General features: G+C 34.7%; 1 non-coding gene across 1 annotated transcript; it reads right to left on the bottom strand.

Annotated features, from left to right (window-relative positions):
- Positions 1-2,084: 2,084 nt before the first annotated feature.
- Positions 2,085-2,191, bottom strand: LOC119472710. The gene has a single exon (XR_005201887.1). It is a non-coding gene; the product is annotated as a U6 spliceosomal RNA (small nuclear RNA).
- Between the last annotated feature and the right edge of the window lie 19,079 nt (positions 2,192-21,270).

A 21,270-nucleotide genomic window follows, 5' to 3' on the forward strand; every position in this document is an offset into this window, starting at 1 on the left:
TGAGGGTGTCATCTGTTAACAGCATAACATCTTGGTATTTTTAAAAATTTTAAGTATTTTATCAGTTCTTTGTAGTCAAACTATCATATCAACAAAATCAAAGCCCCCATTAAGCTCTTTCCTAAAAGCAAAATTGGCAGAATCTAAACAAAATAAATGAATTGAGTTTTTACTTTCCAGCCTTAACCGGGTGAAAACAATATTAGTGCTATCTATGATCAGAAAATAATTCAGACATTCATTAATTCACTCAAATATGGTGTTAGGACCTAGATATAGAAATATAAATATAAGGGCCATCTGCAGTCACAGATCTTACCTGCAAGGATAGGATGTGGTACAAACTGGGATAAACAATTTAAGCCATTTGGTTTTAAGTGTGTGTGTGTGTGTGTGTGTGTGTGTGTGTGTGTGTGTGTTTAAATAATATCATACATAGAAAACATATGCACTAATTATTGAATTATATCTATAATTACTGCTCTTGTTATTACATTGTTATATGAGAAAATCAAGTTCTAGACAAACAGAAATTATAGTCCTCTTTTTAAAAACTAAAAACATGTACATAAATGTCTATACATGTATTTATTGGGATACATATGATTTTATTAAAAATAAAGAAAAACATACTTGTTTGTTAGGTACCATAATATAATATCGCATAAGCATCTGGAAAATAAAATTCTATCTGTAATTTTAATTCAAATTTAAATATAAAAGATTGAACAGCATGTTTAAGGACTAGAATGCCAAATATGCAAATAAAAATCTCCACTTAATTAACTCAGGTGATTATGAGTAATTTTCTTCACATATTTATGTTTTTATTCTAATAGAGCTTAATATATCACAGAGTTGCAATATATATATCTAAAGATTTTCATAATTAGACTTAAATATTAAAACAATTAAAAATATAATATATATGTCAATGTAAAATATTAAAAATGCTAAATCCAGAAGAGTTGAGATTTGAATAGGTATTTTTATTGTTGCTATTTGCATTTAGTACAAGCTAAACTGAAAGCTCAAATTGATTTTTATTTGGCTTTCCAGTATAAGAAACAATATCCCTACTTGTAGTTTGTGCTTAGCAAATGCTGAACAATGATTCCCCTACTAAGAATGGACCTGGAAATGTACAGTCTCAGAGTGACATATATGTTTTATTACTTTGCTTGACAACAATTTAAAACTATACAATCTCTGCTATCTTAATCTACATATGATTTCTTGAAAACATAAATGAGAGAATTTTTGTCATAAATGCAATGAAATAGTATTAAGACACATTCATTTCCCTGATGGTGTTGGGCACTCCTAAAAACCCATAGTAGATTGTGAAAATCCATTGCAATGTAATAAATGACCTAGGGCATTGTATTATTCGGGGACATACTCTGATGGTGGTCACGTATCCTCCATGTTAACAGAACTAGCAGCCTGTTGAGAGCTATTTCCTTCATTTTTTCTTTTTTACTTCTTATTCTCAGTGAAAGGGGAAAAAAATCAGGCATTCAACAAGAGTTATTGAATGAATATATTTAAAACATTATGGAATGATTGTAACCTCAGCTAGAGGATCATATATCTCAAATAGCAAATATAGTAAAAAATATTCATATCACTGGCTACTCAGGATAAAATGTACTAGATTGTCTTCTTAAAAAAGATTCATTCAAAATATTACCATTAAACAGAAGTATTGAAAGGTTTTCTACAAATGTATGATTTTGAAGATGGGGATATCAGCTATATTGTACATATCTCAGTATACAGAATTTTAATTTCTCTCTTGACATTAAGGTCTCCATTAGAAAAGTGAATTAATGTATGATTATAATGATAATACTTTTTCTTTTCTTTTAAATAACCTCAAATGTATAAAATGCATATAAAGATTTTTATTTTTATGTACAGTTTTGTCATTATAAAATATCTTAAAATTGTATATTCAGGAACAATCATTTTTAAAATGATTTATTTCAGATAAAATTATTAGTTATATACCTGTCAAAATGAATAATCTTATCTGTTGGTTTTGGTGAATAAGGAGTTCCCAGGACCTCGTTATGCTTAATTGATGTATGAACGCTGCCATGAATTTGTGTGTCATCCTTGGACAGGGGCCATGCTAATCTTCTCTGTATCATTCCAATTTTAGTATATGTGCTGCTGGAGTGAGCACAAAGACAAGACACATTTCTTTCTTCATCAAACATGCATTAAGCTCCTCTATGTTCCAGGAAGTGGGGCTATGGAGGTGATAGTGAAAATTCTCCTGCAGGAGCTTGTGATCTAGTGGAGGAGGCTGACATAAAGATCTTAAGCTCTGAAAGAAGCATACGATGTGATTTAGTGTCCAACTAGTGCATGCTTTAGCCTAGATTTTGTGTGAAGATATCTGCCAGATAAAACAGAGTGAGAAGAGTGGTGAATAAGTGCACAATCCCTGTAATAAGCTCAGTGTGGGTTTACAGGAGGGGCTGGTGAGAGGGATGAGAGTGGACTGTAGCGGTAGCCTGGTGAGAGATACACAACAGAATCTTTCTTCCAGGTGAAAGCAAATTTTTGAAGTTATTAAGTGGAAATAACTTCATAATGTACACCAGTACTCTACATTCTGAATTCAATTGTGCATCCAGTATTGCCCTTTTTGAGGGATATAGCAGCTAATTTATGCATAGTGTTTATACAGAGATAGAATTATTCTGTTTATGATTGCTTCCTTTCCACCAGATTCTAATAGATTTATTGCAAGTATGGCCCCGAATCTTTCCCTCTGTATTTATGCCCCTTTTAGTGAAATTTGCAAACCATCCTGAGAACTGGAGTCTATTTCTCCACTCTTCAAATCAGAGCTGGCCCTGTGAGTTGTGTTGGCCAATAGAAAGCAGCAGAAATAATTGTGTACCAGTTTACGTCTGGGCTCAAGAGGCCTTGTGCACCCCTACCTTCACTCTCAGATACCACATCCCTCCCATTAGCACCACCATCACTAGGAGAACATGTGCTAGCTCGCATGCTGGATGATGGAACCACATGGAGCAGAGCCAAATCATTCCGGCTAAAGGCACCTGAGACCAAGTGATCCCTGACAACTAACCACATATTCCTGAATAAGCCTAACTGATTTAAATCATGTGTAGCCCCGATAACATCTGTTTTGAAGATGCATAGATTTTTGAGCACATGTAAATGCTTATTGTTGCATGCTCAATGGAAGTTTTGTGCAATCTAGAATGCACATTTCGATAAGGGGTAACATACATAGACAGTACACAGCGTTTTAACACATTATTTTATTTGATGGTCACGTGTACTCTGCAAGGCAAATATTATAAATCTGAGTTTTGTAGATGATAAACATGAGGATTGAACAGTTGATTTTATTTCTCCACTGCCACATAACTTAAATGCTAAGTTGCAAAGCTGAGACTTAATTTCTAATTATTGCTAAAGCCCAGGATCTTCTCCATCAACTGTGTCTTTTTAAATTCCCCTTTTTGATAAAAGATAATAAAGCCAAGTTCTTTAGGTTTACAATGTAAGTGAAGAAATGACTTGAATCTCGATAAACAAAGCATGTTTATTCAATTATTTAATCATAACCGAATTTTTATTTCCAGAAGACTGTAGTTTTCACCAGATAATTCAGCCCCCTAGGCAGGCAATTAAGTAATCATGCTTTAAAAGACATCAGTGTTCTTAGAAGAGAAGCTATGAAAAATAATATATTGTGAAATCATTAAGAAAGGTTAGTAATTTCATCAGAAATACTGCTGTTGGTATTTTCACCCAGACCTACCCAATTACCAAAGATAGTGATCTCTGAGATTATAAACAGTTTTATTTCTCTTCTCTGAATGTAAGGGAAAAATATTTTTTTGGCTTTTTATTCTTATATTACTATTTTTCTTTAATAGAAACAGGGTATCACTGTGTCACCCAAGCTGGAGTACAGTGGCTTGATCATAGCTCACTGTAGCCTCAAACACCTAGGCTCAAGCAATCCTCTACCCTCAGCTTCTAGTGTACCTAGGAGTACAGACATACATCACCATCCCTGGCTATCTTTTTAAAAATTTTGTGCAGATATTTCCTTTTTTTTGGCTCAGGGTATAAAACCATGGTACATATTTTCACATTCACAGGAAAAAGAAATGCTAGCTGTGTAAGACATATAATGTGATCTGTTTAAACAATAATCTTATATTCAACTCTGCCAGTTGGAAAACAGGATACAGGGAGAAAATAAGATTTAACTTGTTAAAGGAATACATTCACACTTGGCTTAGTTTTTTGCATTAATTAAAGCTTGCCAAATATTTACTGCTGTAAACAACTACATCTTTATTTCTAGTTAAAATGTAACGCTATAGTTCAAATTAGCTGTTAAAAAAACTATTCAGTGTTTTAGAAGAAATTTCCTATCATTTTGTGGTTTATCTTTTATTTCCCAAGAATGGTTTAAAATTTTTTTCCACCAGGATAGTTTTAAAGCATATTCAGGGGAAATATGTTCCAATCCATAATGTTTATTATTTCAATACAGAATGTTAAGTCTACAGATAACAGTTTTACATTTTGTATTGATTAGGGATCTGTTGGGATAGAAGTGTTGTTTGTCCAATTCCATAAATATGACATAATAAAAAGTTATTTCAAGGTGGCAAAAGGGAGTGTATGCATATGTTTGTGTCTCTGCATGTATTTTTTAACATATTCTTCATTATTTTCTTCTGTGATATAATTTCTTTCTCAATAATAGCTAGACAAAATTCACTTCATATATAGTGAATTTTGTATTACTTCAATAGCCATATTTTCCCCAAATTTCAGAATTGTTTTTTATAGGATCTAGTCATATTTTTTTCACTCTGGAAATGTTTCATATTCATTAGTCTTCTGTTTTGAATGTTATTATTTCATTTGCACCTTTGAGCTTCCTAGATATCATTTTGAAATCTTGCTACCTCAGTCCATAACATTGATTTTCCTTGCATTGAATCTATGTCTGATTTTTTTTATTTTTTAATTAATTAATTTTGAGATGGAGTTTCACCCTTGTTGTCAGTGCTGGAATGTAGTGGCATGACCTCGGCTCACTACAACCTCCACCTCCCAGGTTTAAGCTATTCTCCTGCCTCAACCTCCTGAGTAGCTGGGATTACAGTGCCTGCCACCATGCCTGGCTAGTTTATTTACTGTGGTTTTTAACATAAGAAATGTTATATATATTAGAAAATGATTTAAAGTCTTACTTTGTGAGGGAGTTTTAGTTTGATCCCTTCGTTTTCTGTTTGATCCTTTAATTCTTGTGTCTCTCTTCCACTATGCTTACCTATACCTGTTGAGTGAGAGTGTGTTACATTAGCTTGGTCCTGAGTTTCCACCGTCAAAATATATGTCTTACATTAGAATTTTTGGACTGTTTTTATGGGAGATAGTGTGACTATCAGATATTCATTCAGCAAGATAGTAGCTTATCTCATATACAGATTACATCCTAAAAATGTATTAAATTTTGTGAGTTGTTCCCAGGTGTGAATTTTGGGAATATTGGGGATTATTTTATGAGAAGCAAAGTCCCAACATAGTCTTCACTTTAACCCATGAACTTGAGTCCCATGGGTTTTTTTTCAAGCATTTTTTTTCTTAGAGTTATCCAAATCTGAGTCCCAGGCTGCTCCTGATTGTGGTAAAGTTCAGTAAAGAACAATCTGCTACTTTAAATTTTCTTGCTTCTGATACAACAAAATGTTGATTTTGTTTTTGAGTCAATTATCTTTTTTGTTATGTGTCCTGTTTTGTTTTGTTTTGTTAATGCCTTGTGTTACATCACCAGGAGCATATTGATCTCTAAGAGTATTGAGTCCACTATAACTTCTGAATATAATTTGATATATGATATACTCTAGAAAAACACTTGTCTTGTTCACTTTATATCCTCAGATTCTTTTCTAAATATTTTGAAACAGTCCTGTCTATCAAATTATAAAATTTTCTTCCTTTATCAAATCAAAGATAGTTTCCATGAAAGAGTAACTCTAAAATTGTATGGATCAGAAGTTAGTGACCACCCAGTCTATAGCTTCTCAAGTTTGTTTCTTTAGATATTTTTAGAGAAAACTACTTGGTTATTCTATTTAAATACTTAATATTTTAGTCATATTATTATATTAGGTTTTATTTTAAAAGACCTTGACTTTTAATTGTCTAGCATAATAATATCAGTTCCTTGGGCATCCTTTTCAAAAACAGTGACTCCTCTCCAAATGTTATTTTCACATTAGAAGCATTGTCTTTGATAAGTGCATTAAATCCAAAAACAATTTCTCAACTTTTTTTGTGAAAGATAATATAATAGAAGATGTAAGTGATACAGAGATGAGTAAAACATAATTCTGGTCCTTAATCACTGTATTTCATCTAAAGGTTCAGAAATAAGTAGTCCATAATACTATATACCAGTTTTATTAGTGTCTCAGGATATTCTCAAGAAAGATATTCTTACCCAAAGCCTATCTTAATATGATTAGGATAAGAATATAGAACACAATGTTGGAAAGAGAATGAACTCTGCAGTTATACATGTCTGGCCTGAAACCTTGGTTCTATAACTTACTAGAATGTGATTTGACCATTCAAGCATAGCACTCTTAATCATTGAAATGAAAATAATAATAGTACTTGTCCTATAAAATTGATGAGAGTACCGAGATAATGTAAGTAATGCACTTAGAAATTGTTTTGGAAAAACAAAGGAAGTGGTCAGTAAGTATTAGCTAATCTTAATCATAATTACCAGCATAATTTTTAATAATTTTCTCATTCTGTTTGTATTTCCTCACTTGTAAAGACTAGCCTAGAATACCTAATTTTTCCTTCACTGTATCTTTCCAAATTGAACTTGACCTTCAAGTTCCATACCCAAATTCTTTTCCTTTTGAAACTTTTTACAGAATAACTCCCATAATTGAACTCTCCTCAATTCCATACTCATGTTTTTTAGCAGTTTGATATTCTGCTTTTTAAAATTTAGTATTCTAAAATTGTTTTAAAAATTAGGGTCCTCAAAGAAGCTATATGTTGAATAATGTTCAAAATCATGTTTATCTCAATGCCAGATATGCTTTTTTCTACACAGAATATACTTTTTAAATTTTAGTTTCAGTAACTTCTCTCATCAAGACAGACCAGACCACCAAGTAGTCCAGCACACTCCAAAAAGATATCCAGAAAGAAGGCACTGAGAGTGGACAGAGGGGAGTTACAGACCCTGAGCTGAAAGGGGAGAAAGCTGGGAACCCTGCACAGGGATGCTGAACACTAGGACTCATTCCTGGCCCTAAGCAGCTCCTAGAGAGGAAGTGAGTGAAATAAGCATGGAGTGGCCTACTCTTGCCATGGACCTCTGGCATCCTCACTGTGGGAGAACCCACAGCACCCATGGAAAACTGAGCTGGCAGGGAGAACTCCTCAGAGAGTTCACAGAGACAGAACTTCAACTTATGTGTAGTATAGAAGGTTGGAATAGAAATGGCTGCACTGGAGCACAGTCATAGGCACCCATACCTCAAGGCTGCCCATTCTGTTTAGGTGATTCTAGCCTTTGTTGGCTGCTGAACCTGGACAGAACAGAGCTCTCTTGCCCATGGGATAGGGCCAGCCTGGTCTGAGTGCCTCCCTGACTGCTGCCATTACCTGGGTCCCAACCTGGCCACATTCACATGCAGTGCGTCCTCAAATTGCCAGCAGCCACTACCATAAATCTTTCACCAGGAGATCCCAAGTAACTATCAAAATGCTTTTGCAGATACACCTCTGCCAACATGCTCCGCCATGAGCAAATACCTGCCCACAGCCTTCCCCTTCCAATGTACACTCACCTGCAGTCTTGCTCTGACAGTGCACACTAGCCCATAACGTCCCCCACCACCCCACGAGCATATACACAGCAATGGAACCTTTACTACCCCATAGGTGCACACATGAGCTGGGGCCTACTGCCACCCCACTAGAGCAGTTTTGCTGCAAGTCTCTGTCAGAGTGTTGTTGTTAGCAGACTGGGAACAACTTTGCCACTAAGTGCAGTGAGTACTTAGCTTCAAGTAGCCAGAGAATAAGACCACAAGCCTGGTCCCAGGCTCCCAGTATTAGAGCACATAGCCCAGGAGTGCTGAGCTGAGCTGTGCCCCCCAGAAAGACCAAGAAACTAAGACAATTGACTAAACCCAACTTATACCTCTGTCGAACACTCAGAGACATCAAAGCATATAAAAGGAAAAAGCCCCACCTGAAGTGCAGCAACTTCAAAAATTAAAGGAAAATCACCCACATAGGTAAAAAAACAAAACAAAACAAAACAAAAAACAGCAGAATTCTGGAAACCTCTAAAAGTAAGAGTGGCTTCTTACCTCCAAGCAGCCATGCTGGCTCCCCAGCAATGGTTCTTAACCAGACAAAAATGGCTGAAATTGCAGACATAAAATTTAAAATATGGATGATAAGAAAGTACATCAACATATAGGAAAAATTCAAGGAACACAGTAAAATAGATGAAGAGTTGAAAGACAACATAGCCATTTAAAAAAAATAACCAAATTGAACCTCTTGAAATGAAAAAATACTACAGGAATTTTAGCATACAACTGGAAAAATTAACAACAAAATAGACCAAGCTGAGAATAGAATCTCAGAGCTCAAAGATGACTCCTTTGAATCAACATGTGCAGGCAATTATTTTTTTTAAGAAAACGAACCAAAAGAGGAACAAAACTTCTGAGAAACAGGATTGTGTAAAGAGATGAAACATGATTCATTGGCATTCCTGAAAGAGAGAGAACAAACTTGGAAAACATATTTATGAATATTTTCCATGAAAGTTTTCCCAACCTAGCTTAAGAAGTTGACATGCATGTTTAGAAACTTCAGAGAAGTCCTTAGGAATACACAAAAAGTGACCATCTTCAAGACACACAATCATGAGATTCACAAATTCAATGCAAAAATAAAATTCTTAAAAGCAGCTAGAGAAGGGGGAGGTCATGTACAAATGGAACCTCATCAGACTAACAGTAGAACTTTCAGCACACACCTTACAAGTCAGAAGAGATTAGGGGACTATTTTCAGCACCCTTAAAAAACAAAAAGAAATTCCAGCCAAGAATTTCATATGCAGCAAAAGTAAGCTTCATAAGCATAAAAGAAACAAAATCTCTTTCAGACAAATGCTAAAGGAATTCATTACCTCCATATCTGTCTTAGGAGTGGTCCTTAGGGAGTCCTAAACCTGGAAATGAAAGAATGATATCTGCCATCACAAAAACATACTTAAGTATATAGCCCGCTGACACTATGAAATAATTGTACAACCAAGTATGCATAACAATCAGGCAACAGCACAATGACAAGATCAAGTTCTCACATATTGGTATTAACCTTAAATGCAAATAGGCTAAACACACCTCTTAAAAGACACACAATAGCAAGTTGGGTAAAGAAGCGAGGTCCAGGCTGGGCCCCGTGGCTCACACCTATAATTCCAGCACTTTTGGAGGCCAAGGCAGGTGAATTATTAAGTCAAGAAATTGAGACCATCCTGGCCAACATGGCGAAACCCCGTCTCTACTGAAAATACAAAAATTAGCTGGGCATATTGGTGCACACCTGTAGTCCCAGCTACTCGGGAGGCTGAGGCAGGAGTATTGTGAGAACCAGGGAGGCAGAGGTTGCAGTGAGCCGAGATCGTGCCACTGCACTCCAGCCTGGGTGACAGAGTGAAACTCTGTCTCAAAAAACAAAAAATTAGCTCGGCTTGGTGGGGGGCGCCTGTAATCCCAGCTACTCAGGAGGCTGAAGCAGGAATTTTGACTGTTTCTTACACAAAGGAATGATAAAAGTTTATGGTAATAGATATGCTAATTACCCTAATGTAATTATTATCCATTGCAAACATGCATTGCAACATCACACTGTACCTGATAAATATACACAATTATTATGTGTGAATTAAAAATAAAATACAATTTTAAAAGCTTATGGAAAGCATATTGAATCTCCATATAAAATACATATTTTCTGAGGAATAATAGTGGACATATTTGGAAGACATAAATACTTAATAGGTAATAGAACGTCATTACATTTAAATCACCATAATTTTTATAATGCATTTTTTTCTAAGGCTACTAAGCAGGTTTATTGAGATATAAATCATGTTTTATACATTATCACTTCAAAATACAAAATTTAACATTTTTTATATATTCATGGGGTTGTGTAGCAATAAAGACAAGCTAATTTGCCATGGATGTACTAGTGTACCAAAAGAAAGGAATTAATTGACAGGTAAAATGTATCATGTTTTCAACACAGCGCAGAAAGATAATTAACAGCTCACAGTAACAGAGAATGAAAATCAAGAAATGAAATGTGAAGGCCTCTTTAGTAAGCTTTCATCATCCTGTGTGGGTAAATGGGAAAAGTCCAAGCACAGGATTCAAGTCAGAGACTCGACATCAAGGGCAGTTAAATGCTAAAATAAAACAGGTGTCTATTTTGACAAGGTTAGGGAGTGGGTTGAAAAAATCCTTAGTTTATAGGGTGGAGGCATCTGTGTGAGTGCCTGTGAAGATTTTCATTTCCATGAATCTCTGGAATCTTCTGAATCTGAAGATGTGGCACAGCCCTCCCTAGTAAGTAGTAGCAGCAATCTCTCCGTTGATGGAAGAAAATGTGGAGGCCTGTGTCCCACAAAGCAATATCTGCTCTCTTCAGGACTTACATCTCTTCTTATATGGTTTAGTAGGCCTATAACTAGGGCTAAGGCATAGCATAACTCAACATGAGACATACTAGGAATGATGTCATGGAGGAAAATTGTATATATAATATTCTGAAGGAGTTGCAAGATATAACCAGCATGTATGACACTTTATATTCCACCACTACTCAACAATATGGATCATCATGTATGTACATGCAAATCTTCATTATCAGTCAGTCTAGGATGAGTTGTGCTGTGCTAGTAACAAATGATTCTATGATTTTAGAAAAAACCAATGTAATTATGGAAAGTCAATCTAATTATGGTCAGTCAACTTAACTATGGCAAGTCAATTAGATTGACTTATCATAATTACAATGGTTTCTTTCTCACTCATGCTGCACCCACCTAGGAGGAGCTACTACTCTACTCCCTAAATTCTACTGTCGGACTCAGACTGATGGAGCAGGCCAAATCTGTGACAATAGTTGTCTTTATAGAAAAAATAGAGTCAGGATGCACTGACTCTTAAAGCCTCTTTGTGAAATGGCACGTTATTTCTCCTCACATTTTATTGGCAAAGCAAGGCTTTACAACTGAGTTTGCCATCAGTAGGGCAAGTAAGTATTTTAGAATAAGCAGGGACCATTTTAAACACTAACACAATCTGCCACATCTATTTATTTTTAATGGCTGAAAAGTATCCCACAGTATAAACGTCCTCTAATTTATTTAATCATTTTTCTGTTGATGAATATTTCAGTTGTCTATGCTGTTTCACCATTACAAAAAACAAAATCATGGCTGAATGTGTATCAACACCTACATTATACTTATCAACATATTATTTTTAACATTAGATTTAATAAATTCAAACTATAGTTGTTTTTCAGATCTGTAGGGTCTTCTGGTCATGCTATTTAGCCTTTTTGTTACTTTTTTAATTTTTCACATTTTTGTAAGTAGCTTCATTATTCCAAAAATACCTGACAAAATCTTTTCTAAAATATTCTCGATTTCAGTAGTGAGCCACTTTTACCTTTGAATGGTGAATCACCTTTATCTTGGGTCATTAGGAAATAAACATTTCTATATGTATCAAGGGCCATCCTGCCATGGAGAAAGGAGGCCTGCCATGCCCTGACACTGTTTTGCTTCACACCATTTTATGCCTTTTCTCCTTCCAGACCCAGTTTTCATGAGAAGTAAATTCTTTATAAGCTTTGTTACTACATTTTGTCTAATAGATGAGTTCTGATCAACTCTGGGATATCTCCTTCTCCTTCATGTCCATCCTAAACACTAACTTAGAGCTGATGCTTCCTGTTTGAATGGAATAATGTCATTTTTTCCATTTCACAGAACAAAATAAAAAATCTGTGTAACATTTGTATTAATACAGAGATTAGTTATACATATTCTCAAGCCAAAATACTTACTTGTGACTCTGTTTAAATTTGATTAACAATAATTGTCTAAGCAATCTGATGTAATCACAGCTAGCATATAGAGTGACATCACAGTTTACATATTCAAAATTAAATAAAATGTTTTATGGCCTTTTATAAAGGATATGGTTTTAAGAAGTTTTCAATCATTCTTATGAGTAATGATGCAATAAGAACTGATGATTTGTATGCTAGGGAGAGACCTTCAATTAAAGACAATAGTTGGTGCATGGTTTCTGAGGATGAGGGAAAATTATATGGGTATTCCTTCTGGGCCTAGGTAGAGAAATTGGCCTTATATAAGAGTTGAAAATTTTTCTCTCCTATCACAGGCGAAATAGACAAATGTATAGGTTTAGATCCTGGCAGGTTTGGGGATTTGATGTAGATCAATTAAAGGTTTTCAGAACGAATGGGCTAAGAATGATAGAGCATAATGTTTAAGAAATACAGTTCTGACATCAGGCAATGGAAGTTCACACTTGTGCTTTAATGTCTAGTAATTGATCCTCAGCAAGGTACAACTCATGGTGCATCAATTATTGTTAGCTGTAAAATGGGTATATCAATAGAATGTAGGTAAAAGATTTATAGCAAAGATTAAAAGAAATAATACCAGTAAATTAATTAATGTAACCACTGACATAATTGATCTATATAGGTTAGCTATAATAATAGTATCCCTATCCAAAATAAGAGGTGAAGCCAACTGCTATAATTTCTGAGGTGAGTGTTCAGGTGTTTGATCAATTTGAAAAAGACTTGAAATAGCAAGTGATTTTCTGAGAGGAGATAGTTGTTATGGGAAAAGATCTGTCTCAGTAGGAGAAATATTTTATTACTGACATTGGTTAGACTTGTGGGAAAATACTGGTAATAACAAAAGATTGATATTTAGCTGGCTTGATTTTTTGTTTAAAATCATCTTTAAACACTGCACCAACTTATGGCCTGCAGCTAGAAGAGACTGCCCCCACAATACTGATCCACTCCACTCACTAGAAATAGCTGTCATGGGAAGTTAGGGAGAAAACAGATAATAGAGCAATATGTTTTTCAGGAAGTGTTTAAAATTACCTGATTTTTCATTACAAATTAATAATGAGACAAACCACCCTCTAAGAGTGGTTACTTTCCTGTTTTGAGACATGGGAGAATAAATAATTATCTTCCCCTTGAGCAGAGTTTCAACAGATAAATAAATGGTTAGAAAGTTTTGGGTCATAAGGAAGATAGTACAGAATGATGAAACACTGAACCTAACCCAAATTAAAAAGGAAATATATCAAGATGTGGTTGATGTGTAATGAAAGTGAAAGGGATATATAAAAACAATTAGGAATAGCCACATCCACTTCCTAATTGGCCCAAGATTTGTAAGTAGGTGTCTAGAGTATGTAGCTGCACGGAGCAAAACCACATAGCCACAAAGCCGAAGAAGGGCAGCTTCTCTCAGAATGGAAGTAGGGATTGTCAGATTGTAGCAGTTAAAGAGTGAGAAATCAAAAGACAAGGGATGGACCATTAATTATCCATAAACAGAATTAAGCAAGTAGGGGCCCAAAGATGGCAACTGTAGTAATGTATAAGGGTGAGTCAAAGTGGGGGGATCCAAGAACACACAGCTACATAGCTTCTTTGCTTCCCATCAAAATGGGACGATCTTGTAATTTCAATGTCACAAGGAAAAATAAAGTGTCAAAATCACAATGCATTAAATCAGTAACAAAAATTGTGAAAATGTTTTACTATTTCTATGTAAAATAACTCATTTTTTATTAACATAGACATTGAAAATACATATTAACAATTTTATAGAGATATTTGCCCACTACCACCAAGCTTTATTTTTATACTCACTTTCAGAAAAGAGGCAAATAATTCTGCTGTGAGCTGTTATTTTTTTTATCTTCCTCTGCTTCATGTGTATTAAAAGAATATGCACACACATATAAGTCTATGTATTGTTTGCAGGGTTATGGTAAACCCCTTTTTTATCTGTTTTTTTATTATTATACTTTATGATCTGGGGTAAATGTGCAGGTCATGTGGGATTGTTACATAGGTACACACGTGCCATGGTGGTTTGCTGCACCCATTCCCCCATACCAATATTAGGTATTTCTCCTAATATTATCCCTCCCCAATGCCCCCACCCCTTGTTATCCCTCCCCTAGCACCTCTACCTATCAACATGCTCCAGTGTGTGATATTTCCCTCCCTGTGTCCATGTGTTCTCATTGTTCAATATCCATTTATGAGTGAGAACATGCAGTGTTTGATTTTCTGTTCTTGTGTCAGTTGCTGAGAATGATGATTTCCAGCTTCATCCATATGCCTGCAAAGGACATGAACTCATCCTTTTTTATGGCTGCACAGTATTCCATGGTGTGTATGTGCCACATTTTCTTTATCCATTCTATCCTTGATGGGCATTTGGGTTGGTTCCAACTGTATGCTCTCATTAACAGTGCTGCAATGAACATACGGGTGTGTGTGTCTTTATAACAGAACGATATACAGTCTTTTAAGTATATACCCAGTAATGGGATTGCTGGGTCAAACGGTATTTCTATTTCTAGATCCTTGAGGAATCATCACACTGTCTTCAACAATGGTTGAATTAATTTACACTCCCATCAACAGTGTAAAAGCATTCCTATTTCTCCACATCCTATTCAACATCTGTTGTCTCCAGATTTTTTAATGATCACCATTCTAACTGGCATGAGATGATATCTCAATGTGGTTTTGATTTGCATTTCTCTAATGACCAGTGATGATGAGTATTTTTTTATATGTTTGTTGGCCTCATGGATGTCTTCTTTTGAAAAGTGTCTGTTCATGTCCTTTACCCACTTTTGAATGGGTTTGTTTGCTTTTTTCTTGTAAATCTGTTTTAGTTCTTCATAGATTCTGGGTATTAACTCTTTGTCAGATAGGTAGATTGCAAATTTTTTTTCCCATTCTTTTGGTTGCCAGTTCATCATAATGATTGTTTCTTTTGCTGTACAGAAGCTCTGGAGTTTAATTAGATTCCATTTGTCTATTTTAGCTTTTGTTGCCAATATTTTTGGTGTTTTAGTCATGAAGTCCTTGCCTATGCCTATGTCCTAAGTGGTTATGCCTAGGTTTTCTTCTAAGGTTTTTATGGTGTTAGGTTTAATGTTTAAGTCTTTAATCCATCTGGAGTTAATTTCAGTGTAAGGTGTCAGGAAGGGGTCCAGTTTCTGTTTTCTGTACATGGCTAGCCACTTTTCCTAACACCATTTATTAAACAGGGAATACTTTCCCCATTGCTTGTTTTTGTGAGGTTTGTCAAAGATCAGATGGTTGTAGATGTGTGGCATTGCCTCTGAGGCCTCTGTTTTGTTCCATTTGTCTATATCTCTGTTTGGGTACCAGTACCATGCAAAAGGCTTCAGTAAAATACTGGCAAACCAATTGCAGCAGCGTATCAAAAAGCTTACCCATTCATGATGAAGTAGGCTTCATCCCAGGGATGCAAGGATGGTTCAACATACACAAGTCTATAAACGTAATCCACCACATAAACAGAACCAAAGACAAAAACCACATGATCATCTCAATAGATGCAGAGAAGGCCTTCGACAAAATTCAACAGCCCTTTATGCTAAAAACTCTCAATAAACTAGGTATTGACAGAATGTATCTGAAAATAATAAAAGCTATTTATGATAAACCCACAGCAAATATCATACTGAATGGGCAAAAACTGGAAGCATTCCCCTTGAAATCTGGCACTGGACAAGGATGCCCTCTCTCACCACTCCTATTCAATATAATATTGGACATTCTAGCCAGAGCAATCAGGCAAGAAAAAGAAATAAAAAGTATTCAATTAGGAAAGGAGGAAGTCAAATTGTCTCTATTTGCAGATGACATGATTATATATTTTAGAAGACCCCATTGTCTCAGCCCAAAATCTCCTTAAACCGATAAACAACTTCAGTGAAGTCTGAGGATACAAAATCAATGTGCAGAAATTACAAGCATTCCTATACACAAATAACAGACTAAAAAAGAACAAAATCAAAAGCAAACTCCCATTCACCATTGCTACAAAGAGAATAAAGTACCTAGAAATACAGCTAACAAAGGATGCAAAGGAGCTCTTCAAGGAGAACTACAAATCACTGCTCAAGAAAATAAGAGAGAACACAAATAGATGGAAAAACATTCCATGCTCATGGTTAGGAAAAATCAATATTGTGAAAATAGCCATGCTGCCAAAAGTAATATATAGATTCAACACTATCCCCATCAAGCTACCTATGACCCGCTTCACAGAACTGGAAAAAAACATCTTAAAATTCATATGGAACCAAAAGACAGCCCACATAGCCAAAACAATCCTAAGCAAAAAGAGCAAAGCTGAAGGCATCACGCTACATGACTTCAAACTATACTACAAGGCTACAGTAGTATTTTATTGTTCTATCTTAGATATTGTAGTAATCTATTTGCTTTAGAATTTTCCATTAATTTCTTGTCCAGTACTAATTTTAGTTTCCAACGAGTCTTAACAATGAGTATCAGAATTGAGAGGCGATTGGCAAATACAGGGTAATATAAACAACTGGAGGGATATCAGTGTACTCAATGCATCTAACATTAATGAATTATGTAGATAAGTCTCATCTAAAAATTATTCTCTACTTTGGATTATTATCAAAATTAGGAAGGATATTAACTGTATAGCATTTAAAAATTGATTGATTAATTATCTTATATTGTGGTAAGAATACGTGCCATGAGATCTACCCTCCTGATAAATTTTTAAGTGCATGAAACAGTATCATTAACTGTAGGTACAATGTTCAGCAGATACCTAGCAGTTATCATGTATACATGAGACTGTACACTACAGAACAGATACTCCCCATTTATCCTTTCCCTTGAACCCTTGGCAACCATCTTTGTACTTTCCCCTCTATGAGGGTCACTATTTTAAATACCTCATACAAATGGAGTCATATATTTGTCCTTCTGTAACTAGCTTATTTTATTTAGTATAACATCTTCCTAGTGCATTTATATTTTTGCATATGGCAGGATTTTCTTATTTTTATGTCTGAACAATATTTTATTGTATGCAAATAACACCTATTTTTTATTCATTTATCTAGTGATGAACATTTAATTTGTTTTTATATCTTGGCTATTGTGAATAATGCTACAATGAATACACAGAAGGACCAAAATCTGAAATTCTAATTTTAATTATTTTACATGTATACCCAGGAGTGGGATTGCAGGATCATATGGTAATTATATTTTTATTTAATTTCTAAATCATTTTCCATAGCAATTGTACCATTTTATGTTCTCACTAACAGTGTAGAAGGGTTTTAATTCTCCACATTCTTGCCAATGCTTGTGAGCTTTCAGAAAACGGTATATTGTCGTAAAAACAGACATACACAGGGACAATTTGACATCCTCTCTTCCTATTTGAATACCCTTTATTTCTTTCTCTTGCCTGATGCCCCTAGCCAGAACTTCAAATACTGTGTTGAATAGATCTCCTTAACCAATTGACAATTTTAATAGGTATATTTCTATTTTCCAAGTTGCCAATGGTCTCACTAATTGATATGTCAGTAATAATCAAAATAATTTTAATTACCCCGTTAATGTTACTGAAAAGGCTGAATGAGATATTTTTACAATTGTCTGTTCTAATGCCAGTCGCACATGCTGCCTTTACTTATTTTTAGTTGTTCTAATTACTACAGATCAAAATATGTATTCTGGCATTCTGGACTGATTCAATCAAGATTAAATGTCATTATGTCACCACTATTTCTCTATGCTTTAAGAGAACCCCCTGTTACAGTCAGACTGGTGTATTCTCTACACAACAAGCTTACCTTTGGCTTTCACATGTATTGTTTTCCTATCTAAAATGTTCTGCTTGCTACTCTTATAGTCTATGGATACAACCCCTCCAAGCCTTCTAAAACTCTACCAGCATACATTAAACTCTATTAGTTTCAGTAATTACATAATAACTTGTTGAGGGGCAGTAGTTAAGTAACTTTACATTTAGAATTGATCATTTTCTCTTCCATAAAATAAATAACGATAATTATACTACAATTTACAAGGGTGCTGTGGTGATTCTGATTGCATATGAAGGTGAATTGCAAACTGTAGCGGTATAATAAACCACATTATAATTCTTACATACTAATCTTATTGTACCATGAGATGGCATGAAAAAATGATATTAATGGATTATTAATGCACATAAAATTATGAGAATTTCAAATATAAAGAGTTAATATATGAATAATTACTTCAGTTAGAAATAGTATATGTCAAGCTCCACATTAAGCTCTTTACTATCAAAACAACATTTGCAGAGAAATTTTTCTCCACCTCATTGTAGTATTAGCAGCTCTTATATGTTCATAGACATAGCAAACCATTTATTGAAGACAGGATTTTTAGCCACATTATGCAAATTGTACAACATAAGCACTAATACAATCTGGGAAAAACAACAACAGCAACAACAACAACAAGGTTGTCTAATAGACTAACACTATAGCATTAAAAAATGAGAATTCACTGTAGTCAGCAATGAAAAAAAGAAAGACACTTTAACCCATATATATGAATCGAGGTCCCCAAAGAGATCTCTGCAATATACACAAACATTAATTGTATTTCATGTGGCTGAGCTTTACAAATTTTTCATGCATTTAATTCTAATAGGAAAAATAAGTCAAAAATCATTGTGGACAGGCTACACAAACTTTCATGATACTGTTATTAGGGTAGCTAATATTTTCATTTAGTTATCTCCTAATCTCCCTAAAGATAACTAGTGTGTCTTTGAGGTAAACACTGTATTGGTACGTGGAATTTCTCCCCTGTACTCTTCAAGATCTATTTGAAATGTCATCAATCAAAACTGGAGTTATGTCTCAGTATAACAGCCTTTTATTTTCTTTTAACTATCTTCCTATCATCAATTACTAATAGAGTGGTGCTTTAGCAGCAAATGTAAAATTTCCTAAACATACTTAGGAATGATGCAGAGTCATCAATCCGGAGTGAAAGCAGCTTGCCTTCTATAGGCATTAAAATTTCCAAAGACATACAATAAGTTTTATCTTTATAATATCATTTAAGTTAATATGTAAATGTAAAATCATCTAGAATTCACAAATGAGAACCTGAAACTTAAGAAGATTATATTTTTACTCAATAACCCAGGCTACTAAGAGTTATAACCAACCTTAAATATTGACAATGATAGCAGCACGTTTGTGAGGTATAGTATAATTATCACCAGGTTTTAAAAAATATCAGTGGTTAAAAAGATTTTAGAGTGAGATCAACTTGGATTCACTTCTTGTCTATATCATTTTCTAGTATAATGTCGTGGATTAAGTTTATCTTCATTTTTCATGTGACATCTGCTTTTAGGATACAAATACCCACTAGAATGAATGGTAAAATGATAAAAATAAGGTAGGGCTCCTAAAAACAAATTAATGTATTATTTCATAAAAGTTGTTAGTATTTTTATGGAGAATGGTCTAAGTAAAAAATAAAAAAAACCTTAAATAAATAAAATATCAAAATAAAAAAATTATTAATAATCATGATGATATTTATTATGATAGTTCACTAAGTCCTAGTAGTCTTTTCAAAGTAGTATGCATCCATTTAATAATAATATGAAAATTTAGACAAGTCTTGCTAAAAGTGGTTAACAGACGTTATGTAATTTTAGTTATAAATTGCAAGAGACCACTAGTACCAAAACAGAGATATAGACCAATGGAACAGAACAGAGGCCTCAGAGGCAATGCCACACATCTACAATCATCTGATCTTTGACAAACCTCACAAAAACAAGCAATGGGGAAAGGATTCCCTGTTTAATAAATGGTGTTGGGAAAACTGGCTAGCAGTGTGCAAAAAACAGAAACAGGACCCCTTACACTAAAATTAACTCCAGATGGATTAAAGACTTAAACATAAGACCTGTCACCATAAAAGCCCTAGAAGAAAGCCTAGGTAAAACCATTCAAGACACAGGCATAGGCAAGGACTTCTTGACTAAAACACCAAAAACATTGGAAACAAAAGCTAAAATAGACAAATGGGATTTAATTAAACTCCAGAGCTTCTGTACAGCAAAAGAAACAATAATTAGAGTGAACCGACAACCAACATAATGGTAAAAAATTTTGCAGTCTACTCATCTGACAAAGGGCTAACATACAGAATCTACAAATAAATGAAACAGATTTACAAGAAAAAACAAACAAACCCATCCAAAGTGAGCGAAGGATATGAACAGACACTTTTCAAAAGAAGGCATATATGAGGCCAACAAACATATGAAAAAATGCTCATCATCACAGATTACTAGAGAAATGCAAATCAAAACCACATTGAGATACCACCTCACGCCTGTTAGAATGGTGATCATTAAAAAATCTTGAGACAGATGCTGCAGAGGATGTGGAGAAATAGGAACACTTTTACACTGTTGATGGGAGTGTAAACTAGCTCAACCATTGTGGAAGACAGTGTGGCGATTCCTCAAGGACCTAGTAATAGAAATACCATTTGACCCAGCAATCCCATTACTGAATATATACCCAAAAGATTATAAATCATTTTATTATAAAGACAGATGCACACGTATGTTCATTGCAGCACTGTTTACAATAGCAAAGACCTGGAACCAACCCAAATGCCCATTGATGATAGACTGGACAAGGAAAATGTGGCACATATACACCATGGAATACTATGCAGACATAAAAAATGATGAGTTCATGTCCTTTGTAGGGACATGGATGAATCTAGAAACCATCATTCTCAGCAAACTGACACAAGAACAGAAAATCAAACACCTCATGTTCTCGCTCATAGGTGGGTGTTGAACAATGAGAACACATGGACACAGGGAGGGAAACATCACACACTGGGGTCTGTTGTGGGGGGCAAGGGTGGGACAGCGGGGGGATGGGGAGGTCAGGGAGGGATAACATGGGG

This window comes from Cebus imitator, unplaced genomic scaffold (genome assembly GCF_001604975.1).
Source record: "Cebus imitator isolate Cc_AM_T3 unplaced genomic scaffold, Cebus_imitator-1.0 Scaffold113, whole genome shotgun sequence".
In the NCBI taxonomy this organism is placed as follows: domain Eukaryota; kingdom Metazoa; phylum Chordata; class Mammalia; order Primates; family Cebidae; genus Cebus; species Cebus imitator.